Here is a 27,345-nt window from a genome sequence, read left to right as displayed (position 1 = left end):
ATAATTCTTTCTCCCTCATTTCTAATTCCTGAAGTGCTAAGTTATGTCTTGTTCTCAGAATTCTTTCCTTTCTATATCTGACTTAAATCTTGCTTAAAATTACAAAAATCAAAGTTTTTAATAGTTATAAAAGTATTCCCTTTGAAGACAAACACTTATGACTAAGATACAAAAATTATTATGGAAACTGTTTTTTTCCCTATAGACTTCAGCTTTAGAATTACTTCTCTCAGCTCCCCTGCACTTGTAAAACTTCAGAGAATTATTACCACAATACTGTTGCCTCACAAGGGGAAAAAAAAAAAAAAAGTTCTCCTGGTCACAAATAAAACCCTTCTGAATATCTGCACTTAGACATTCAAGAAACATGAGGATTTATTGTACTTCTGTTGACCTTAATTTCACCTCAGTCAGTATAACCTCTTGGGTTAATCACTTCTTATACTCACCTCCTCAGAAGTCAGTATCACAAAACATATGTGATAGCATCTGCTTCAGTTAAAGCTGAAAAATAGTTTCCATTATAGCTACCTGTTTGCAGACTCCCTGCTTATTGCCTCAATAGCATTTTCTATAACTAGAACTCAAAATCCCTTCTGTGCTATCCCAATTTTTATTCCATAACACTATTTTATTTCCTTGACCAAAGATGGGGAGATCATGGATAATCCCACATTGTAGGTGGTGTCTAAAGGTCTATAATTAGCTCAGCACAGAACAGCTTCACCCTTTCCCTTCAATGGTCAGCTTTATCAATAATCAAATGCAGTCAATATCCATTTTGCTGATGGCATACTGACAGAATTTCTCCTCTCGTTTTTTAAGCATGCCTTTGCTTGGTAACAGGGATATATTACTGCTGTGCTGTAGTGGGTTCTTTGCATTTATATCAGAAAATCCCAGTTCCTTAACTTAATGAAAGGTTTTCAGGCTTCTAAATCTTAGGAACAACTTTGTGGCTTCTCCTCACTTTCAGATATTTAGTGATGGCAATAATTAACAATCCTGCAATTCATTCAAGATATAAAACATGGTGTAAAAGATCTTTAACTTTTAAATCTCATTTGAAGACACTAGAAGACAGGTAAAAGTGGATTAAACACATACTTAAATGTTGTGTGAAAAGACATTTGAGATCTGGCATCCATTTTCTCAACTAATCAAAAGTCTGTACTAAAATCAAAGTATGGTTCAATGTACCTATATTTTCACAAAGATTCATTTCTTCTCCACTGTGGTACCATGCTCTTTCAGGAAGAAACACTTTAAAGTTTAATAAGGCTTCACCAATTACTCATAGACTAAGAGGGAATTCTTCCTTTTACCCTCCTTTTAGGACTGTGTCAGTTCTTTAAAACTATAAAGTCTTTCAAGCTCTAGGAAAGCTCTAGGACATGAACAGAAATTAAAAGACATGGAGCTCAAAACTTTCAAAGTATTATTTTTCTTTCCCTGTTTTGCTTTTTAATACATTCCTGTTTTCCAAGAGGAAAAGAGGAGAAATATTTTTAATACTTTCTACAGCAAGTTATTATTACTCCACCACTATCACAAAATCTCAATGGTGGAAGGAATGAAAGTTCAGGAATATTCTTTCTAGCTTCATGGTATCTGTATGATGGATCAATACAAGAGGATACTTCTCTAAACTGAATAAAATTGAGATTTCCCCCCAATTTAAAATGCCCCTGTAAAACTTTGCTCTGGTCTTAATTTTTTTTAGCCTTGGAGGTGTTGTAGTGTCCCTCAAGGTGGCAATTAAACTGCACACGGAAAAATGGTATTTATAATTATTTTTGAAAGAGAAATAGAGGAATATTGAAGGAAAATTAATAACATGCAAGAGAGCCCATTTAAACCTTAAACTGCGATGTAAATGGCACATCTTCTTGAAGTCTGCCCCTCCCCTTATCAACCACAGTAATATTAAATATGAATTAACAACTGTACTTCTGCTCAGTCAGATGGAAATGGTATTGAAAATAGTGGAAAAAAATGTTTGTTAATACTGACTTCAACACAACTTTACATTTAAGTCTAACGCTTCCAAACTTACCAGGGGGAAAAGGTAATTTTCCACTGGCACAAACATACCCTACAGACACAGCATGCCATCCATGGCAATGATAATTCTGATTTCAATTACAACTTGCTAACTCTCCTGTGCCTCATTTTTACAAGGAAAATACAATTGAGAAAGGCATCAATGTGATTAGCTCCTACAGCCACCTTTTCTGAGTAGTCTGAAGTGACAGCCACAGGGGTAAAAATGATTGTACTAAAATGTTTGCTAATGAGGCCCCTGTAGTACTGCTCCAAGAAAGACCATTATATGCTACATTTGTCAATTTCATCTTTTTGGCTTACTTTTTATCATCTGCAAAAATAGTGATTAGGAGAGAGTTTCTTTTTAAGGCTTTATTCTTGATGAACCTTCATAATAATGCTCATCACCTTCCTGTACAGCTAAAATGTTCTATACTTCCTACCAACTTGTTTGAGTTTCTTCAGACTAATATGAACTCTATGATAACAATCCACAAACTTTCTACTGAAGGGGAGGCATTAAAAATACGTGCAAATAACCTAACAAATGCAAAGCAGTAAGCTGAATGGAAAACACTAAAACTTTTTCTGTTCATGTGGAAGATATATTAATGACAGAAGTACTAATATCTGCCATGAACAAACAAAAAAGAAAAAAGAAATGGGAATTAAAAATAATTATAAAATTAAAATGAAACTAAGAAAGAAAAATCAAAAGAAAAAAAGGAGTCAGAGAGATAGTAGCTATTTGTGTGACTACAGAGGAGGAAGAAGAAAAAAAGATTGATTTGCAAACATGAAAAATGAAAAACTGATAGTGGAATCTCCTATTAATTTCATTCTGCACTGTATAATGGAAAAAATAGGTATACACAGAATAAAATTCCTGCATATATATGGCTTTTAAAAGGAAACATGATAAGTACTTGTGCCCAAGGTAATTAAGAGCTACATTCCAGGAAAAAGGTAAAGTTCTTCAGGAATACACATCTTATATTTTTTATGTCTCTAAAATTTCAATATTAAGGAGCAAAATCTTTACTTTTGCTGAACTCTAAGGTGGTGGTAAAGAGAAAACTGGAACTGAGTAAGGGATGAAATACACAACATGAAGTTTAAAAAGACCTACAATGCTCAAAACTGAAATTATTTTTGTTCATGTCATAAAACAACAAATATAAGGACAATTACTCTGTAACATTTTTAACCCTATAACAGATTGTTACCATTGTAACAGATTTATCAAAAGTATAATATCTCCACAAGAAGAATACTAAAAAAAAAAAAAAACATTTCATTTGGGCATACATATTCATATATACATATATATACCATATTCATATGTATATATACATATGCATCATTTCTAAACTTCAGAAGTTCAAGCATGCAGTCATTATCAATTGTCACTTTTTAGAGCACTCTCTAAGCTATTTCTTTACAGAAATATTTTCTGATGGATTATGAAGAATTAGCAGAAATGAAGGGACATCTTTCTTGGTTAATTCTGTTGTTCTTTCAGCTTTCAAAAGATGCATGCCTTTTACAAATGTTCAGGTTGGAATGAGAAGCATGGAATTTCCAGAAAAATAAGACAGGATGAATTGACTTGAAATTATAACTTGAGAGTTTATATTTCTACTCTGAATACCTTAAAAATTTCTCAGGATCTGACATAAGTAATGCTGATTAAAGATTAAATGTCTTGACTTTGTTTTCCTTTGGTTTTTACACCCATCCTTCAAGCAGTAGCTGAGTTCTTTCGAACAAAAAAAACTTTGTAGACTTGATTCATTTTGCACACCTATAATGTGATGATTACTTAGACCTTACATTTTACACAAGTGGGTTTTCAGATATTTTTTGTTCCTTTTCTAGAAAAGCAGCCATTTCACATACCAAGTTTAATTTTACATTGCAAGGAAGATTAACCTGCCAGTAATGCCACTTGGCTTTGTCCTGCAACACAAATGTATTAGGATTTCTATGTACCATTTCTATTTGTGAGATTTTCAAATGTTTTGCTTACTTTTTAAAAGATTACTTTATAATTTAAACATATATATTTGTAGATTGCATTGATGACTACCGCCCTGGAGATTTCCTTATGAAACCATCAGACAATTTTATCAAACTACTTTAATGGTGAACTAGTCAGTTTTTCTAAGATTTCAACAGCGTGTTTATCCCAGGCTACATGTTCTATTTTCATGAAGGTGGGAATGAGCATAAATATAGCCTCCATAAACCCAATTTAAAATAATATAATAATTTAAATCTTTAAATGTTTAATAAATATTTTGGATCCTATGGGCATATGATTAGTGTATTCTTCTTTATTGGGTGAAGTCTGCAAGAATTTTTTTCCCCTGACAGTTTCAAATTATTAAAATTGCAGTGATTTATTTCACCCCCAACATTAAGTTCTTTCTTCTGAAAGTTTAGCCCTCCCTCTAAAGTCAAAGCTCCATTTTTCGTGGCTAAAATGAAGTTCTAAATCATTAAATCAAGCTCTTTCTCTATGTTCTCTGGCTCTGAAAATATAAAAGCAGTCACTGGAGATACAGGGTAATCCTCCTTGCATATTACATGTTTAGCTAAAACATTACTTCTTTTCTACAATGTGTCATCCAAACACTTTCTGAATCCTGTTTGGCTCTTTGCCAAGGCAGACACAGCCAAGATTACTCATTTCATCCTTTTGGTGTTAACAAGGGAAAGTAGTCCTTCCATTCACTCTCCATCTTCAGAATAGGTTGCTAAGAGTCCACCAGTTCCCATGTTGGCAGCTGTAAATACCTCAATTGTCTGGTTCAAAAATAAATCAGAAACAAAGCCAGGTCATCTCTATAATCTGTTTTGGGCTTTTTTTCAAACAATCCAGCATGCCCTGCAATGAACATATCCTACAAAATATCTCTAATGTTTCTCTTCTGTCATTAATATCGTATTAGCTTTTGTTGATGCTAGCATTATACTAATATTTTAACTTCTCTGTATAATTTGCAGGAGTGCATACCACCCAGTTTAATCTAATGTTACCTACAATTAATTAGCTCTACTTTATATCTTATCATAGCATATAAACCCATCATTGACGACTAATTTCCTTTTCACCTGCATGACTTTTTCCTGTACCCTTGCACAGCTTAAGAAGAATTAAGTACTCCCCTCTAGATCTTTTCATTGCTTAATAAAATAGGGACCCCTCCAACCAGTAACTATTCCTTTATCTCCACTTATGCTAAATAAGATCTAAGCTCTCCTAGACTTACTAGATATTATCTAACGTGTATAACTTTTCACATGATTTTTTTCATATTAAGCAACTTCCTAGTTGCTATTAAGCCAATTCAATCAATTGCATTCAACAACAACAAAAAAAGAGGTTTTGCTAACAGAGTTACTAATTGATCAAAGGGAATATAATTCAATACATTGCTGTTTACACACTTACATACAGAATGCTGAATACCTTAGTACCCACACCATTAACCAAACACTGTTCCTTTTAACTCAATTATTCCTCTCTTGTCTTCATTTAGTTCACAAGGCAACTGTACAACTTCTTTCAATTTATGTAAATTGTATTCAAATACAGATGAGCTAGAATCCTTATACTGGTAAGCTGTTGCTGAAAACATTTAAGATACTATTTGAGCCATTATGAGGTATAACTACAAAATATGAAGGCAAGTACTGTAACAGAAAAAGTCCTGAGAAACTACTGGTTAATGAGTAAGAAAGGGAGGTGAATGACAATACTGAAAGCCAGATTATGATTCTGTTTCTTTCCTTTTAGAATCTTCTGATGGGTTTTCTTTACCCCGGTTTGAATTTTTTTACTGTTTTTAGTAAATTGCCCTAGCAATATTACTTTCTCTCAGAATATGGCTGTGTGGGTTTTATTGCTTCACACTGTTGAGTGGAAAGGATTTGCCAGCTTGGGAAAATGCCAGAATTTGCATTTTAATAAAGATATGTCAAACAATAAATTTGCTTAACATCCTGTGATGGATCTAGTAAAACCGTGTCTTGTAAGAGTGTATTATTGCACTCACTACACTTTTCTGCAACTGTTAGAGACAAAGCTAAAACCAAATTAATGCATTAACTTATTTTTCAGCAACATCTGACAATCTATTACTGGGGTACCACAACTCTGTTAGAACTGCAATGATATGAAATTCTATAAATATATAAAATAATATAAATCTCCCCCAGATTCTACACCTAGCCTAAAAAAGATAAAATCTGGAGTCAGGATGAAGACCTGAATTTCACCTGCATCATTCAGGGGAGGCCTTATCTACATTAGAACTACCTTAAAGGAGGTTTCACTGTAGGATGTGTTGGTTATTTCTCCCAGGTTGCGAGTAAGAGGACAAGATAAAATTGCCTCAAGTTGCACCAGGAGAGGTTTAGATTTGATAGTAAGACACGTTTTTTCACCAAACATGTTGCCAAATATTAGAATAGTCTGCACAGATAACTGGTTAAATCACCATCCCTGCAGATATTTAAAAGACAAGTAGATGTGGCACTCAAGGACATGGTTTAGTGGTGGACTTGCTGTGCTGGGTTAACTGTTGGACCTGATGATCTTAAAGGTCTATTCCAACCTAAATGATGCTATGATTCTATGACAAGATAAAACTTTTCAAGAAGACAGCTACAATTACAAAGTGTCTAGAAACCCAAATATCAGTGACCACAAGATGAGAAGGTGCAATGTGTGGGTAACTGGTTATAGTTTATAGGACTTTTGCCTTGAAGTATTACCTTTGTTGTCTACATGCTTGTGAAAATACATTTCTACACCACAGTCACTGAAAAAAGAAACAGACTTAAAAGCAAAAAATATCAACAAGTAAAAAAATCAAAGTCACTAATTATTCTTGAAAATATTACTCTATCAACTCTCCATATTGCTAACATTTTATGACAACAGTGGAAATTGTCAGAAAGTGACTGAGAGACATATCATAATAATTTGACATAAGCAGAACCAAGCAAGTGTCTCTTAGATTCAGTATATGGAAACAGAAACACCAAGTCACTAGACATATTACTGACTCATCAGTCTTCTGTCTGTGACTTTATTCAGCTACACGTGGTAAAACAAAAGAAAACAAAGATATCTCCTGTAACAAAAAAAGGAAAAAAAAAAAAAAAAAAAAAGCATCGCTACATTTTTGGATATCTTCTTTCAAAGTCTGGCTCTGGAATTTAAAACATTGCTTATAGGAATTGTTATGTCACTTGAAGCAAATACCCTCCACTGCTATGGAGACCAACCAAAGCAAAAAAAGATATCCTACAGCTCATCAACTTTTCAAATGGAGCATAGAAGTGATGAAGAATATTTCTTTGATCTCTGCTTCCATAGGCACAAGAAATGTAACAACCTTACAGGGTCCTGGTTTTCACTGAAGTGCAAAAGAGTTAGTCAGAACCTTTCCCCCATGAAAAACCCCACCTGGCCAGGCAACCATCATTTAAATACAGGAATTCATGAAAGCAGTGATCTTCACTTTTCATGTAATTTCTTGGGATTTTGGTTTTTTTGGGTTGGTTTTTTAAAATTTATTTATTTCTTTTAAAATTTTTAAAATGCCTTTGCTTGTTGGCTGATAATGAAGCCAGCCAGTCATGCAGGGACAGACCTACTGGAGCAAAGTACTCTATAGTCTGTCTCTGCCAGATTTCAGTCATAACTGCAGCTTTAATTTGTATGAGCTTTCCTCAAAATTGAGTCCTGTTCTCCACCCTAAAAGGCACTCCTTGCAAATGGCATGAAGAAAACTGCAATTACCTAGGTACAGTGTGCTTCATGATAAGAAAGTAGTATAGAGAAGGTCGGTTGTAAATCCTTATTCAAATCCAGGCATAATTCAGTGCTGAAATGTCACCATCTTCAAAAATGGAACAGCATTTGGCAATGACAGATACCTAACTACCTTCATGTAATGAGACATTTTTTGTGCAAATAGTAGATGAAGTTTAGGTGCACCGTAAGTTAATATGCAAAAGCACCAAAACTACTTTCTGCCTAATAAAAACTATGTCATTGCACTTCAGAGAGATACCACCATAGTCTTATAATAGCTGGCAAATATGTGTAAAAATAAGGAGTACATATACATTTATTTTATGGTTTTAAACTAACAAAATTTCTTGATACTCATTATTTGCCCATGTTTTCATTGTAATTTGTATAGCCTTTGAGGCATGGCCAACCATTTTCTACGGGGAATCTGATCTTGCTTAGTATTATAGATTTTCATATAATGTTATACGAGTACTGATTAATAAGAAAATCTCTCACAAAGCTGAACTTTGTTGTGGGTTTTGGGGTCTTTTTGATCATGTTCATTACATTAGCTTTCAGACTTAATTTACTTTTGGACGCCAAAACTGTTACTCTGACTTCAGATATTAAGCAGTCTTTATTTCCATAGCCTGAAAAAAATGTCTATTTTAAATTTTCTGTTGTGGGCACAAGTTCTTAGAATAAATCATGGTAAGAGGAAAGAGAAGACAGAGTAGTAGCCTTGAAGTTGTCTTTTCTTGGTACCAGCAAAATATATTTTCTATTAAGTTTCAACTATTTTACAAATTTTTATTTTAAGGACTTTTTTTCTTTTTTTTCAGTTTGTAGAACAAGAACCACAAGCTTCCCCTCAAAGCCTCCAACAGAGATCAGTAAGAAGTAGAGTCAGAACATTTTTTAGACAGATGCTCTTGCAAACTTTAGCATGCCAGCTAAGCCCTAGTTGGCATGTTTTAAAATCTCCTGGAACATGAAACTGTCCTTTCTCTAAATACAGCACCTTCCAAGAGCTCTAGGGAGATTCAAGGGTATTAAAAAGATACAGGAGGTGCAAGGTTGGGGAAAGAGGAAGGGAGTGGGTGGTAGCCCTGTGAGCTGGCATAGTATACTGGAAAAGGACCAGCATGCCATCTGCCAACATAAGTGCTTAGAGAGAGAGATACAGTTTGCAGCTATAGTGAGAGAACCAGAGAAATATATTGACATGATCTGGTTGGTAATTAGTATGCCTGTGCAAGGTTTTCTTATAAGGTGCTGAGCACACTAATGCACGGGAGTCATGCCACTTCTAGGTTCTGCAAAAGTTACTTTCTCTGTATTGCCAAGCAGTATTTTTGGAAGGCTGAACTTGAAAACAAAAATAAATGTACCTTAGCTGAGTACTACATTCCTACCTGAGATAGCAAGATATTAAAAACAAACAAACAATCCCCTGACAAATTCAAAATTATCAAATGCTTGACGTATGTTTAATTTTACAATTATTTATTAATACTGAACCGTAGTTCAATAGAGTTATATTGATGAGTTTATAACCATTTATCAGGTCACATAATAATGCATTTGTGTATCATGAAATAAACACTTTTGCTAAGTAAATGCAGTCTCCAGTGGTAGATCCCTGGTAATTCACCTTGTTATATTAACTTTTGAGTCTATCCTAGACAGTTTCAACAATATCTCTTTAAGGAAATCTGACACAAAAACCTGTGTCAGACATTGTTAACTTTTACTGACTTGAATCATGCAGTGTCAGAGCTGCACAACTGACCATGGCATATAGTCTTTCAAATAATATTATAGGCATGGTCATTACATTTAAAAAAAAATACTTCTAAACTGAAAGAATTCAAAACCAAATATTTTATTTTTTACTAAACAAAGCTCCTTTTTTCTGAAATTATGCAAAAATATTATGCACTAATTAGAAGAAAAAATTAGTCATATTGTTGTCCATCTACATGAGATTTATACATTGGCTTCAATCTCAGGCTACACTTCAGAATATTCACAGCTTTCATGTGATAGAAAATGTGTGACTCACTTGTTAAGTGGAGGTGGTTGCAAGGATTAAACTACATTTAAATCTGGACCAGTGGGAAGGGTAATTGAAATTGTTTTAATCTTTGAGGACCTTTACAGCTTAGATCTTATCTTATTTAGGAGGTATCCCCTTATTTTTGCCAAATGTAGCAGGAGTGATCAGAAGAACTCTTGTTAATGGGATCTTGATTCACAGTCAGAAAAGCCAGGATATATAAAGACTCTACAGAGGTAACTTCAGAAAGTTTGTTCTGTCATGTAAGAAGTGACAGTATGACAACAGTTTCAAAAGTATAGCTACTTCTTTGAAACTTAGTCCAAACATTCCTCAAAAAAATCACAGTCAGAAGAAATATTTAGACATGGTGCAAGACATGAATTTTTCTTACAGACATGTGAATATAAGCTACATTTATCTAAACAACAAAAAAGAATACACATGATGATATTTACCAGTGCGAAAGTACAAAGAGACATTCAACAAATTGCCATTCAGTGGCACAGACACTTCCACAGGCAGTGGAAGCAGGGACAAGTACCCTGGGAAAATTATATGGATGTTGTCCTGTTGTGTAGGGAAGGGAAAGGAAAGTAAAACTGGCGCTGAACTTGGCAAGGGATGCAAAAAATAACAAGGGCCTCTACAGGTATGTCAGCCAGAAAAAGAAGGTCAAAGGAAGCACTTATGCCACCAATGAACACAGCTGGCATATTAGAAACTGTGGACAAGGAGACCACTGAGCTACTTGATAACCATTTTGCTTCAGTCTTCCTGGTAAACTGTCTTTCCACCATCCTGGAGACCTTACCCCTGACTCAAGAGAATGGAAAGCAGGATTGAGACTGGGAAAAGCAAAGATTCTGTAAGAGAAGATCAGCTTCCTGAGGAACCTGAAAACACAAAAATCTATGGGACATGATGAGATGCATCCCAGAGTCCTAAGGGAATTGACTCATGCAGTTGCCAAGCCACTCTCCATATTAGAAATGTCATGGCAATCAGACTAAATCCCAAGTGCCTGGAAAAAGGGAAAACATTACACCCACGTTTACAAACATTAGCAAAGGAGAACCCTGAGAACAACCAACCTGTCAGCCTGACCTTTGTGCCTGTGAACATCACAGAACATATCCTCCTAGATGTGCTGCTAAGGCACGTGGAGAACAGGAAGGTGATTCAGGACAGGCAGCTGATGTCACCAAGGACAAGTCCTGCCTCAAACTCAGTGACCTCCTGTGATGGAGTGACTACACTACAAGGGAAAAGCTATGGATGTCATCTGTCTGGTCTTGTGTAAGGTCTTTGACATGGATCCCCACAACATCTTCCTCTCTAAATTGAAGAGATATGGATTCAATGGGTCTATAGGACAACTGTCTTCACAAATGACCAACATACATCACAGAACCTCACCTTCCTGGAGATGGCTGAATATCTCTCTGCCCATAGGCAGTGGTGAATGAATTCCTTATATTGCTTTGCTTACATGTACAGCTTTTGCTTTATCTATTAAACTGGCTTATCTCAGCCCATGAGCTTTCTCACTTTTACTCTTCTGATTCCCTTCCCTATCCCACCACAGGGAAAGTGAGTGAGTGACCGGGTGGGGCTTACTTGACAGCTGAGGTTAATGTGCAAAAGGTAGACAAAGGCAGTAAAGAGGAAGTCCATCTTAGTTTCCAAAATGCAGTGGGTGAGAAATTAGCCCCACAGAAGAGTACAACACCCAAAACCACAAGAAATCTTCTTCCATGCTCAGACATCCTCCAATTTCAAAGCAGCTCCTTTAATTGCTTTTGGTCCAAGATCAGAGGAAAGAGCAAGTAAATTGAAAAGCTGTCCTTGAACCTTATTTTTTATTCTATATGCCAAGCCCCAAGCAAATGAATCAAACAGATTCAGCACACCTAAAATGGAATCTAAGGATGAAGGAAAAATTGCATCTCTGAATTCATTCATTTGATGTGGCAGGGGTGGCCAAAAACAAACAAAAGGACAAGTAAGAGTACTATTTTTTGTGGGACTTAAATAGAGATCAGCTCATTTAATCTAAGCTTCCAGAAGTGTCTGATTAAGTGTACTTAATTCATTACCTACACCTTATTGAAGAGTTAAATATAATGCGAGCTACCCATGTAGCTCATATAATTTTTTACATATTCTGTTCTTCAAGAGAGGGCAGGTTGATAGATATATTGTAAATTCATTTTGTACAATTGATGCATGACTTTAAATCCTGCACATGAAAACTTGCATGAAAATTGCTCATTATTTCTCTTTGTTCAAAATTACAGATTTTCACCCAGAAGTTTTAGCCACAAAAAAACCCCAAAATCGACACATACAAATCATAAGAAAAAAACAAGACTTCTGAGAAAACCTTTCCACTCTATAGACACTCATGCATAGGCTTGAAAACATAATTTCATTATTTTTTAATCTGCTAGTGGAGTTAAAAATGAAATAAAAATCAATCTTATTGCTCTACTCCAGAATGAGATTTGACCTTGCACTTCATCTGTTCCTACTGTGCTTATGAGTTACAGCTGTCCATCTTTCTTCAGGCATAATTTGACATTTCACTAAATCATGACAAAGCTTCCATGGATTTCATGCTAGCATTCTGGGGTTCAGTATCTTGTTTCAGAGAGCCCAGGCAGCAGTCCATATTCCAATATATTTTGCCAGCATTTGTAAACCTAACATCATTAATATTTGCAATGCAGAATTCATGTCATGTGGGGTGCTGAGCTGTATTTTGGTTTTGCAATAAACTAATTTATATTTTCCTCACAGAAGCAAAGACAACAGAATCTTTGTGGATTATGCAGCATAGCCTGTATAACTGGAATAAGGAATGGGCTGGTTCCATAGAATGAATCGTGAAGTATCATGTATTAAAAAATACTTGCAGAATTACAGCTGTGCACCTGAAGTCTCATCAAACAAGATGTGAAAAATTGCCATTTACCTCAAGGAATTTGCATATAATCTGCAACTAGTGATTTCAGGACTTCTGAATGTTGCAGTTATAGCATAAAAATTTGAGGCAGGATCATGCATTTTGTAATTTTCAGTCAATTCTAGGTCTCAATGCAGTGACTACAACAGAAGTGTATAACAATCTTTATAATTATTATTTGTTATGTTGCCAAATTTATTTCAAAATCACTTTACATATTACAGTGACTACATAAGAACTAAATGTCTGGAGTGGAGTATGCTCACTGCAGAGATATCATGCTCTTTAACAATAATAAACAAAAATATATGTGTTTCTCATATTTTTGTTTTGATTTGATCAAAAGCTTTCTATGTTTCCATGTTCCCACATATTTAAGTAGCCTTATAAAGAAAGCTGCAATCGGACAAATGAGAATTTTGTTTTTAAATATGCCTTAGATAACTGTAAAGACCCATAAAGGACATTGGGTATTTATGCACCAACTCTCAACCCAGACTTTGTGAAGAATTTGAACACCCAAATTCTGCAATATATTGAGCTTCCTGTAAGGGAATTTGCAACTGCATGGTGGGACAGGCAGAATGGAAACCTTGGCATGAAGGAAAAGCTGGTCACTGGAACAGATCCAGCAGATGTATCTTCTTTTCTTAGACTTAATTATATTATCAATGTAGACCTAAACATCTCTGTGAAAAGACCAGTTAAAACTTAATTTCTCCTTTAATTTCTGAGAAAAATATAGTTTTTGCTTTTGCTCATCTTTTCCTTTTCTTTTTTAAATGTGTTCAAAATTTTGCCCTAGATTATATAGCTATGTTTCAAATCTGCTTTTGCTTTATCATTTTGTACAAACAGTATTGGAACAGAAACCAGAAAAAAAAAAAATTCATATACATTGAACACCAGATTGATTTAAAATATTCCATTGAGTCATGATTCCTCACCTTTGAACTCTCTCTCTTTTCCTATATCCCAACTCTTGTGTTCCCTGACATATAGAAACTACACTAGGTTCAAGGAAAGCCACTAAGTGTCTGTAATGTCAGATTATTTTCCAGTACAATTTCACTGAATAAATACAGTATGCTAAAAAATGTTAATTCTTCACATGAAAAGTAAAAGGGTGCACACAATGATCACAGTCCTCTCTGGACGGGCCCCTGGGCTATCCCAGCAGAGTGCTGCAAAAGCTGTGTCAGAGCCATTTACAGCAGGTTGGCTCTTGATCTGTCCACCTCCAAGCAACAAAGATACTGGCTGGTGCTTCACACTGTACAGTCAACATGTGATAGACATTCCTAAAATCCACCCCTAGACGATGTATCTTCTCATGAAGATCATTCACAGGGATGATCCCTTTGTGTCTAAGCATATTTGGATATCACAGTTTTGACAGCAGAATGTGTAGTTCAGCCAGTTTGGTTGGTGCCTCTTTGCATCCACATTGACAGATTATTAAAAATACTAACTTTAACTGAAAAAGTGTATGAATTACAGACTCTGTGACATTGAACCTATAAAGTAATCTGGGGGTTTTGCCCTTGAATTCACATTTACAACTTAGATGATAATCTCTTTAGACATCAGTCTATGTCTGGGAATTTGCTCTCCCACATTTTCTATTTTTAGATACTTCCAACTTTAGACAAAAGACAAATTCTCATTCAAAATACTTCTTATTTTGATAAATATAAATAGTTTTCTTCTTACATTAATTCTATTGTCATAAGAAAGTAAAAACTGGAAGAAGATAGCAGGATGATTTAAACAAAGAAATTACCCCAGCTAGCTGAAAAAAACACCCCAAAGGAAACTGAGGAAAGAAATGTAATGAGAAATCCCATCTCAATTTTAGATTTGTTATGTTAATGAAGAGGAAAAAAAACCAAACAAACCAAAAACAAAAACAACAAAAAAAACCTCAACTCTAAAATTCAAAGAAACACTTCATTTCAGTTAACTTCTTTAACAACAATATGGAAAATACATGGCCAGATGTAATCACAGACAACGATGAATAATTTTAATAGTAATCTAATTAACTTAACCTCTTGGGCTTTCCTTAGTTAGCCTTGTCATAATTTTGGCATAACAGTAGGTCACTAGTAGTTTATAGGCCACTATTTGAAAATCCTTCTCTGGCCTTATGTTCAGGAATTCAGGTAGTATTTAAAGTACAGAAAGATGATCTAATTTAGTCCTCCTGACTTTAACTTTACAGTGAATAATAGCATGTCAAGGCAATCTTCGTTTGCCTAACAAGTGCCCAGCAAAAATTAAGTTTAGGTTAAAAACTGTAAGCCTTCAGTTTCTGAGTTTCCATTTTACATTGGAAATATTCTAAATATTCTGTGAGAGCTTAAATGGTTTCTCTCTATGGACATTATTTGTGCCTCTAAAGTCAAAACCAATTTTGTATTGACTTTATTCAGAGTAAGATCAAACACCTACTCTTCCTTCAGACCTACTTTCAGCAGGACAGATTCAGCCAACTGGAATAAAATAAAAGCATGACACACAAGGTTCCCCAAAAGAGCTTTCAATGTTAGCCATACCCACAATGGAACAACATTATCAAAAGCTGGTTGCTTTTCCCACTTCCTAACCCCTGGCTGCAACAAGTGACCTCACCCAAGCAGAGAATGACCTAATCAGGCACCCATCATTCTCACCTTTTCTCTGCATGATGGTCTCCAATTGTTTTTCCCTCTAGTCTTGGTTTTCTGTCACTGTAGTACTATTAAAAGCTGTTCCATTACACACTATTTACAGTGCCTGGTTTTCAGTACCCATGGACATCTGGGGACTGGATTTACATGGTAAAATGGCTATGGGCACTTTAAGGCTCATAGAAAATGCCTGTTCTAAGTCCGTTGACTTCTTGAGACACTTCACTTACTTGGCTAACTGACCTCTGCATACTATTACACAATAACATGTAATAGCTCACACACTTGGCTACATGTAAATAACATTATAGCTGAGAACTGTCTTTAGTTTTGTTAAGGAAACATTCCAGTTTGACTATTCAGGAGGCACTGCTTCTTTCACATGCCCACCAACTCCAGACTGACCCTTCTGGGACCAAAGCCCCTTTTCAGCTACAGGGACTCAATAGGTCTCTCTTTAATTCCCACACACCCCACTCACACAGTCAGACCAGGTTCCCCAACCAGTTTGGCCCTAGGTTTCCCCATGACAGAGTCTCAGATGTCTCATTCCATAAAGCCATTTACTCATGATGGAGTAACAGAGAAATAGCCTGAGCTGGTGCCTCCCAGGAGGGGCCCTGAACAAAAGAATTGCTGGTCTTTTATCCCCTCACTGATCAAGCTTGACAAACTCTGGATTCTTTGGTTCCTGCTGTGTCACTGAGTGTCCGGTCACCTGTCTCCACATGCCCCTGTGCCCTTTCAACAAAGGGTGGGTAATTCAAGGCCTCTTGCCTTGGGCTCTCAACCCAGACCTCGGTCTGTAGCTCCTTCTGCAGCTTCACTGAAAGCTACCTATATTCAATGTGTTCCTAAGCAGTTTTTGTGTTTTATATGCTTATATAAAGTCTATATATACATTTAAATGTATATTTATGTGTTTAAATCCATTTCTAAGATGGGTGAAGGAAATTCTTATCATGTTATTTTATCTGTCCTAATTTTATTGCTATCATTCTGTTCAATAGCCATATTAGTTCATCAAGAATATTTTGAATGTTTCAAAACACAAAAAGGGTAAAGAAATTTTTGTGGAAAACATGAACTGACCCACATTAATTTTGTATGCAGTGAGTATGAATAATAAATTTCTGTATGTATCCTTTTGTGTTGTATAAATTCTTCTTTGGCCTTTTACCTTCAACCAATGCTATGATTTAATCAATAGCCTGGTTTAAAATCATCAGCAGTGAAGGGCATCAGAGCAACAGGCATAGCAGCTGGAACACTGTCAGAAATTGTGTTCAAAATCTATTTCTGCTGTATATTTTCTTTCGTTTGATATTTCTGTCACTGTAAAATTTCAGTATAAGGTAACAAGCAATGCTCTGTTCAGCACAAAAATTCTCCCCTACCAGTATCAAAGCTTGATAGGATAGTGCCATGTGATATGGCAAAAGGTTGAAGAACGAGGAATAAGTAAAACAGAAAAACTAGACCTAGATGTCAGTTTGGCATGCAATCAAAGCTGTCGACTTCTAACCACTGCAGCTGCCCAGGCTTTGCTTAACTTCTCATTGATTTTCCCAAATAGAATTTCATCTAAAACACCAAATTAAAAACTGAGTGTAAGGGAAGTTTCTATTAATTGAAATGTGTACAAATTACTTGGAAGCTTTTATCTTGCTAAAGCCTCTGATTCTGAACCTAACAGAAGTTTGTAGAGGCCCAGCTGCATTTTGGGAAGAGGAGAAATGGAGAGAGTATGAAAAAAAAAGTAATAATTTATTTTGCTATATGTTAAGGAATTATTTAGTGAGGGAGGGGCAGTTATTAGTGGATGCATTGCTCTTGACAATGGAAGGCTGTAGTGAAAAATAAAGCACAGTAAAGATCGTCTAAGTAGAAAATAAAGAAAAAACAAACAAAAACAATAAAAAATCTAAATCAACAACTCTCTCTTGTAATAAATCCCTGTGATCTGCAATACATTGCAAAGCTGAAAAACATGCAGTAACAGCCATTTCACTTTGTGCTATTTCCTGATTGCCACATTCGCGTACCCAGGCATATATACCCAATCCTCTAAAGAAAGGTCCAGGATGTGAGGGTTTACAGTGCTGCAATATATTAGAAATATGACAGCTCAAAACACACTGTATTAAACCCAGAAAATTGATTTCAAAGACTCAGCAATGTTGAAACATTTCAGAATAAAATACTTTCTATTTCTTTCCTACAAAGATCAGTGACTGCTTATCCACTTTATCCCTATCCACGAAGCCTCATTAATCCTAAACTAGAAACAATTAATCTGATACATATAGCATTAAAAAAAAAAAGAAACCTTTTTCATATTTTCAGTCCTCAGAGGCTACTAAATTCACTACAAATGTTTTATCCCTCTCTGCTCAAATCAGGTGAATAATCACAAATGAGGAAAACTTTTAAAAGGTCTTATGGTGACAGGAAGAGCAACAAAGGTTTTACCCAGAACGGACTACATTTGTACTGATGAGAATAATCATTGGCACCTACTTGGCCAACTTCCAATTTAGCCACAGACTAGGTAAAACACAGAACTATGAAGGTCAATGGCAAATGTCTGCTGAGTTTAATCAGGATAAAATTATCCTTATCTGTGCTACTTTAATAATTGACAAAGATGGTGCTGAATTACATTTTCTGTATCACCTCTGTTTATCCTCACAAAATACTCCTGCTAGTCTATACTGATATTTCATGTCCTATTCACTTTCTATTTCAATTCCTATTTAATTTTATTCAGGATATTTCAATTCCTATTCAAATAACACATTTGAAAACATACAGAATTCTACCCTCAGTGACAACCATGTGGGCTTTTTTTTACAGGTCTTGCTGAGGACAATCTGATGTCACATGGAACAAAAAAGTTGTGCAAAAACTATAGGCATCCTTACACCACTTGAGCATCTGTGAAGCTTTCCCAAGCTTCTTTAACAAATTCTTGGATATGATTTGGAAAAAAACCAACAGCAACTAAACACCCAAACCACACCAAAAAGAACCCAATGAAAACAAAGAACCAATAAGCCAAAACAAACAGCATAAAAAAACCCCAAACTAAACAAAACCACTATGCACTTGAAGGCTGTGTTGCAGCTCTAGGCTCAGACACTCAAAATTAAGTATCCACAATGTAGGTATTCAAACTTTGGTTTCAGGCAGTGAAATGCTAATGCTTCAATCCATTGCCTAATCATAGGGTGTGCTAACATTTAATGCACTATAAAGCAGGTTGCATGGTCTGTAGTACAGTCAATATTTAGGAGAATTTAAGAAACAACATCACAGGTGAATGTTAACAGAAAAAAATTTCTGCTAACACATACTCTTCAATCAAAGGAAATCTTCCTCACTCCTTCCCCACTACTAAAAGATTAAAATTGTTATTATAATGAATCACATTTGTAGACTATTTTTATCCTACTTCACCTTTACATTTAACACTAGGTCATAAAATCTTTGAGTTCTGGAACATAATGTTCTTTTTAATTCTCTCCTCCTCCAAGGAAAAATGCAACAGAAAAAAAATTCCTTCAGCATGGAAAGTAATTTTATTTTATTAAGCATGGGACAAGTGAAGAAATCTTGTGAAGAACTGCTCTCATTAATACTTCCTCATCTCCCACCTACAATGATAAGTATTGGTTTAAGAAAACAGTATAGCATAAAGAGTTGTATAAACCCAGGAATGTCCAAGAGACTTCTCATACCAACATGCTATCAAAAATACCCACTTAGAGAACCTCTGTTGCATCTCACTTACCAGAAAAGATAGACATGTTAGTAATATAATAGATAAATCTTCTTTAAAATATTAAAATACATAAAAGTTATATTTTTCATCAAGAAAAATAGCTTTTGAAGAAAATAAATCTGTGGGAATATGCAAAGATGTCTTTTTTAATGGCAGAATTTAGTACTACATGTCAAATGTGTTTAGAATACTACATGATGATTTTTTAATATATATATATAATTATGGTTCTAGAAGAAAAGAATATGAACATTGAATCTGTTTAACTACTGTATTTGGAGTCCCTATACAGGGCCAGCCTTTCCAAAACATTTCAACACTTTCTCTACAAAGAAGAATAAATCATCACCATCAAATTGGCCAAGCATATGTATGACTGTTTTCTGTCTCTCATTCAATGATGTTCAAAAAACCAAAAACACATTGTACCATTTGAAAAATCAGATTGAAAGATAATACTGCCAGTAAGTCATGTAGGAGATAAAAAGCTGAAGGCAGTACACCAAATCAAAAAGATAATTATTCAGTACTTCAGGAAGTTTCTTACATTCTCTTCTTTCTCCTGCTGTGCACAAATGCAGAACAATATGCATAGTTTCTGTTCTCTTCATGAACTTTCATACAGTATTTAAAGATGGATAGACACTAAATATGTGCATATATATCCTGTATGCATATGTTAAATATATATGCCAAATATTTCTATGTCATGATATATTTAATCAAAGTCTCTAAAAAAGGATTGGAGAGAAGCTTGCTAATCTAGTGAAAAGCATTTAAAACATCTATAGATGGTGAGCAAGTGATCTGAGACTTAGAGGAAGAACAGTAGAAAGTGAAAACATGTCATACACAAGCATAACACACAGGGATCATGCTCTGTTAATACAGCACAGCTCCGAGGCTCACCTCAGCTTCCTGTACACAAACACATGTGGAGTTGAAAACAATCCCAAGGAGTCCATACAGGCTCCACAGGACACGTGAGGAGGAGAGGTTGCACGCTACAGACATGGACAGTTTGAATTCATGGAGATTTGCACTGGAGCACATGAATAACTGGCAGAGCCGACAGATCAGGCTGTGCAGTGATGAGTGTCTGCTAAAGACAGATTGATCAAGAACAGGAAATGAAACCTCCTTAGTAAAACTTGGGGAAGCCTCACAATCACAAGGGTGGCTCTCAGAGGAGATAAAAAATTCCCAACCGCTTCTGAAAGGGCAAAATGGTGGAGCACTAAAATTTGAAGAGACATCTGGTTACTCTCAAGAATTGGCTTTATTTAAAAGAAGTGTACTGGTGTCTGATAAACTGACCAGAAGACACAGAGTGTAAACTATTACCAAGAAAACAGAATTACAAATCTAGACTTTAGAAAAGTAGATTTAAACTTGCTAAGGATCTGCTTGGTGGTGTCTAATGGTACTGCCCTGGAGGGTAAAGAGGCTCAGGAGAGCTGACTTATCATCAGCTAAAACTTTTTCAAAGCACAGGAAAAGTCCAGTGTGAGGCCCAGGAACTCTAAGATGCACAGCATAAGGTCAGCATGGATAACAGGGAAATCCTGACTGTGCTCAGCTGAACTACAAAAGTCAATACTGCCTTAGAGGTCATACTACTGAGTACTACAATGCATAAAAAGGAAGTTATGTTATCAGCAAAAGGAAAACAAAGGGAAATGTGGGGCCATCACTCAAGCTGTAGGCAATCTTGTGGCAAAGAACATGGAAAAACTGAGGTAATAGATGACTTCAGAGGTACTGACTGTGTCAAACTTCCCAGCTCCTCTAAGCCTGTGCCAGGGTCTGGGAGACCCAAGAATTATTCCCATTAGAAGACTGGGGCACAGAGCAATTAAGTGTATGGGACATCAGCCACTGTTCATGGTCTTAAAAATGTCTGGGTCATTAGGGAAGGTTTCTGATGACAGGAATACTTGCCAACTTTTGAATAAACAGGAGGACGATTATTGGAGAAATAGCAGGTCAGTAATCCTAGGCTCACTATTCAAAAAAAAAAAAAAAAAAAACCTCCTGGAAACTACACCCAGACACACAGAGTAGGAGATCCTACATGCATTTACCAAAGGCAAATCATGCTTGTCCAGCTTGACTGTCTTCTGTGGTGAGGTCATTGCCTTGGTGAAAAAGGGACTTCTTGATCCTCATTATGTTTCTTTAAAAATATTTTATTTAATCCACACTAATAAACTGGTGAAAATATGTTTTGAGTGGGTGGACTACCAGGTGCCTGGAAAAATTGCTTGGACTTCCAGGTTCAAATGGTTCCAATAGCATTTTGTTTATAGGGATGGTTAATGGGGCTAATGATGCCTTCGCAGCTGACACTTTGATTAATAAACTGGATCATAAGGCAGAAGGCATCCTCTGCAAGTTTGCATATGACACCAAGTGGAAAATGCTCTGCATGCTGGAAGTCTGCAGTCCTATTCAGAGAAAGCTTGATAAGCTGGATAAATTTTCAACAGGTACCTCCAGTGCAGCAATGGAAAACAGAATTCTTTCAGGATAGTGACTGATCAAGCTGTAGGAAAATCTATTTGCAAGAAATAACTAACCATCTCAAGTTAACCTTATGAAGGGATTACTGAGCACAAAAAGTTAATGGAACTTTCAAAAAGATGGAAAAATTAAGGAAATTTGAGTCAAATTGATATTGGACTCTCCTCTCTTCCCTCAGAGTGGAAATCCTTGAGTGAAGGATATTTTCAGAGCACAGATTGGGAAAACACAATAAAATTTGATTGCAAGAATTTTTTTTTTAATTGTGGTTTGACATTTAAATTAACACCAACTGTTTGATTACTCAACTCTCTTCCTCCTCCATGATGGATAAATATTTAATGAGAATAATCTCCACTGTGATTGTGAACAGAGTAAAGAAGTTAATTCCTCTTCTATTTTTTCTTAGATCCCTGAGAACCCAGGTATTATCTGAGGAGTTACAGAATAACTAGCTTTCCTCCAAATCTCTTTATAAGCATTCATCAGAAAGCTAATATTTATTTAGCTATACCTAAAGGAATTTTGCAATCCCAGGAAAAATCCTGCTAAACTTTACACAGGACACCATCTTTAGGGTCAGAAGCATCACAGAATAAGTGTGATTTTTGACTTAAGCTAGGTCTTCAATTTTAGTTATGGGTGCAACAGCTCATAGCTTTAGTCTGCTTGACTCAGATGTGCTGATAACAGCTTGTTATCAGTAGCACTGGAAGGAACATATGAGGCTCCTTTCAAAACCAGATATGAAGAAATCCACAAAGGCAACTATTATATAATTTCTGCTAAGAAAATATGCTTCAAAATATCTCAAGAAATCCATGAGCAAACAGTTATTACTAACCTACAATTCCTTTTTAGTTCTATATTTAGCTACAGTATGTTGTAACACAAAAAGATACATAGACTAATGCTATTAAAACTACATAATCCTCCCAAGTGTAGAAACTAGAGCAGATCCCCAACAGAGTAGGAAAAGAAAAAAAAGAGGAAACCCCACATATTTTTAAATATTAAGGTTTTACTTAATATAACATTCATGACTGGCTCTCTTTTCCCTTATATAAGAGCAAGAGAGAGAAAGGGAGATATAGGATAATACTTACAAATACCTTATTATTTTATTCACTAAGAATGGAAGCATGGACAAAAGAGATAAAGAAATACAAAAATATGCTACATATTGATGACAGCAGCATCCTGCTTCCAATGACAGATTCTTAGCAAATGTCCTCAACCAGAGAGAAAAAAAAAAAGCCTTCCTTATACAAAATTATGATTTGCATTAGATGCCAAAACAAGAGAGAGAACACCTAGATTTACATTCCCTTATGAGCCATTAGACCTGTCATAACAACAGTGAGACAGAAACTAGAATATTTTTCTTTAACATCTCAAGAGAAAAGAGCAGTCAAAGCAAGTATATGAGAGTCTGGAAGTACAGCTCTTCATGAGGACTGAAAGATGTGGTCTGTTTCTATTAATACAGCACATGTACTCCAAATGTTCTACATGTCTCTTAACTTACTAAAATGTAGGCACCTAGTTGATCAAAGTATTGGGATATTGTTTAACAAAATAAGAATGGATCTATCTTCACCACAGTAGGGCACTTGCTTTTCCATATGCTGCTTCATGTGCTTCTGCTGTGCATCTGTCTCATATAAAGCATTAGATTGTTAGATTCACTATCAATTATAGACTGCAACAAGTTTGATTTCAATTACAGCAGGAGAGGAAAACAGCTTGGATCCCTAAGGGGAGATGCAGACACCAAAGGGGTGAATCAAAAATAAGAATTGTACATTGCATGTTACCAATTAGGGAAAGAAGCGAAGTCAAGATATATACGTAGATATTTATCCTTATATAAACCTGATAAATTCAGTTTCACTTCACATTTGAGACAGAAGAACAGTGCCTCATTGACCAGCATCTATTTAGATTCATTTGAAAGCACTGTTTCCCAAGCAATTTTAATGACAGTTCTAAACAGCAAAGTAGCTTACTTTGTAAAAGACATACTAAAATCTAATTACAAAAAAGATCACTTTTTGTCCAACATTCCTGAATTATACACAATTTAAGGTACTTCCTTTACCAGTTAATAGACAGAGTTCTGATCAGAACAAAATAAAATCTGTGAAAACTTCTGATGAGATTAATAACATCTGTATACACAGATTCTAGAATTTAAAATGTAGAGAACATTCAATTTCTCAGAATCCTGACCCAAATAGTTATCATCTAGCTTGAGCAGCAGAGAAAGAGTTAAGAGGGGCTTTTTATTTTCTTTATTTTTTTTTTTCTTTTGACAGTAAAAAAGGTATTCCTCCACATTCTACTGTTTGGAAATCAAGTAATTTATGCAGTACATAATTATGTAAGAAATTTGAATAGTCTTGGATTCTTTGTTCTAACCTTAGCCCATTTCCTAGCATCTCCTTCCTCTCTCAAAGAAAGAGTCTGTTAATTTAGGTCAAGCTCAGTCACAAGATTAATGCTTATAATATATCCTCCACAAACCTTCCTTCTGCTTCTGATTTTTTTTCCTCCCTCCTATACAAGCACACTCCCAGATTTGTGCATTAATGTGTTGGTGTGGGAAGCAGCATTTCCACACCCAAGGAACAGATGTTAACGTTGTCAGTGCCAAAGTACCATTATATTCCTAGAAGGGATTGTTTTGATCCCATGACACAAGATAAGAATCTACCCAAAAGCACAGCTTAGATAAATGGAACCATGACTACAACTGCCCATCTGCAAATAACAAAATTAACCTAGTGTGAGACACAAGACAAAGCTGCACTAGCCGAACTCTGTTACATAATTGTTGCTGACTTCACACTTTGTAACAGATTTGAGCTGGGAGAACAGAATGATAATAACCTCCGCGACAACTGCTAGTTGGCCTTACATATGGATGATATCAAGGACATTGGCCTGAAGCCACATGACAATGAGGCCACAGGCTCGCTGGCTTGGTTTATAGTGGCTTACACAAACAGTATTATTTATAAATCTACTGACATTTGGACAATAGCTCCTCATGAATGAGCACATCCATGAGCATCCAGCATCCCACAAAAGACTAAGCCTGAACCACACACATAAGAATCCAGTTGACAGCCAGGATTTGCAGTTGGAGTGCATGTCCTGTAGCCCTGCATGCTGGTCTGAATGGGGCTGAAGAAAAAGCAGCTTGAACTGGTGTGTCTGGTGGGGCAGCAGGGGGATGTGTCTCTGTTGTAGAATAGGGTGATTAAAAGACAAAGTACTATCCATGTGTTCTCATCTCTCCCACAGCCAAAATATATTAGGTAACCTAATATATTTTGGATTATTAATCACTGAGTGCTGTGCTTAATTTCCAGCGTCCATCCCACCCCAGCCCAGTTCCCCCACAAAATTGTTCTGTCTGCACTCCTGCATGAGACACTTACCTAAAAGCTTCAGTATCTAGTATTTAGGACCATCTACCACAAATATTAAAGGCTGAAATAACTTAAATTGAAGTTCAAGAAATAGAAAATCCATTAGGTCTGAAACTTTTAAGGCTCTTTTTTTATTCTATTAGATACAATGTTAATGGATATTTGTTTTGCCAAGAATCCTTTTGAAAGAGGCTGCTATTTAGATGTGCAAAGCACTCATAGGTAATTCAGCCATTTTTTTTAAAAAAACAAGAATACAAGACAACTTTATTCATACTCAATAATGCATTGCAAAATGTGCAGTCCTCATTCACTCTAGAGATCATCAACATTACTTAAATACTTTTCAGACTGAGCATCTATCAATATTAAAATGATAAAAATCTAAAAGAACACCTAAAGTACTTTACATAAGTAAGTAACAGCTTGGAGGAATTTTTCAAAGCCTAACATTCAAAGGCATAGAAAGGAAGCCTTAATTAAACTGATTAGATAGGCTATTGTTGTCAACTATCAAAGAAAAAAAACCAAAAAACCAAAGGCTTTCCATGTCCAGTATCTGCTGGTAAAGAGAATAATTTTCTCAATTTTTGAAAACCTAGAACAAGAATGGGAAATAAATGTTTCTCTCATTTTTTAAACCTCTTGAAGTATTGAACCTAGCTGAAGAAAAATTATCTGGCAGAGATAATTCTTAGAGAAAGGCTGAGAGTTACATAAAATGTTCCAGAAATTAGCTTGAAAGCTTAGAACTTTCTTCCTGTTTCATTACTTTAGTACTTGCTTTCTGATAATTAACATCTACCTTCCTGAAATACACTTCCCCAATACCTGTAGTTTTTAAGATAATAGTTTCTACAGTATGATGTATAGAATAACATACTTTCCCTCAAAAATTGACTTGATCGTGAAGCATTACATATACATATTGCCCTTAGATTTAACTAAATCAGTATAGTACAACTCTTTATTTTAAATATACAATGAAAAAAATATTAGGCTTGACAGTTTCTGCTAAAACACTGCACTCAGGATCAATACAAAAGGAGATATACCAAAGCCGACCTAAAGACATATATGCATGTTTAGTCTTACATGTTGTTCCATTGCCTGAGTCTGCCTCAGTTTGGTCCAACCATTATTTATTGCTGTAAAAAGAATTTATAAACAGCTATAATCACATAGATTTCTAGTGTTGGGCACTAAATAGAATGGAATAAAATATTTCAATTGGAAAGAACTTACAATGATCATCTAGCTCAACTGTGAATACCATTTATTACTGCTTTCACTTTAAATTACTTAGCTTCAGCTGTGTGTAATGCCTTTTCTTTTACTGAAAATTTCCTTCAAAATTCTTGCGGTAATCAATTAATTTATAACCACTGCATTCTCTATAATTAGAAAGGAGACATATCTAGGAGGTTTTAATCTAGATCAATTTTATACTACACTAACAGAGATTGAACAAAGTTTACTCAGAATATTTTACATTAAAAGTAATAAAGCAAGCCCCTTAACTCTGACATGCCTACACTGAAGCTAACATATTCTACTATTAAGACTAATAGTAGGATATATCCTAATATAGGACTAGTAACTACCCATAGGTAGTTAGAAAATGTAGTTTTACATTTGTAATCTGATACAGGAAACTCCAGTTTCCAGGAAATTTTCTTCTGATGCAGCTTAAAGGAAGTGACAAAAAGTGTGTAGTTTTGGGGAACAGGGCGTATATTACAAAGGAAATAACATCGTACTGTAAATGTATCATTTAAATAGTTAAAATGTAATTAAACATAAATAGGATGCAGCTAAATTTAAACTGCATTTATTGCTTTCAACCTTTAAAACACTAGAAAATTCTGAGCTTCTACATGGAGTTTTCTGGCATTAGTTTTGAAGAGACTCTCCTAAAAAATACATATACTGGACAGATTCTACAGTCCTTCACTTCACACAAAAATCCAGTGTGGAAACTGACAGATTTGACTGCATTTCTGAAAAAAAAAAAAAAAAAAAAAAAAAAAAAAAAAAAAAGTAC

At 35.3% G+C, this 27,345-nt stretch overlaps 1 protein-coding gene across 7 annotated transcripts in view; it reads right to left on the bottom strand.

The window, feature by feature from the left end:
* PCDH9 (protocadherin 9) overlaps positions 1-27,345 on the bottom strand; it is a 672,821-nt gene that overhangs the window by 351,289 nt on the left and 294,187 nt on the right. The window lies entirely within an intron of this gene.

This window comes from Lonchura striata, chromosome 2 (assembly GCF_046129695.1).
Source record: "Lonchura striata isolate bLonStr1 chromosome 2, bLonStr1.mat, whole genome shotgun sequence".
In the NCBI taxonomy this organism is placed as follows: Eukaryota; Metazoa; Chordata; class Aves; order Passeriformes; family Estrildidae; genus Lonchura; species Lonchura striata.
The sequence above is the reverse complement of the archived record's forward strand: the minus strand, read 5'-3'. Positions and strand labels throughout refer to the sequence as shown.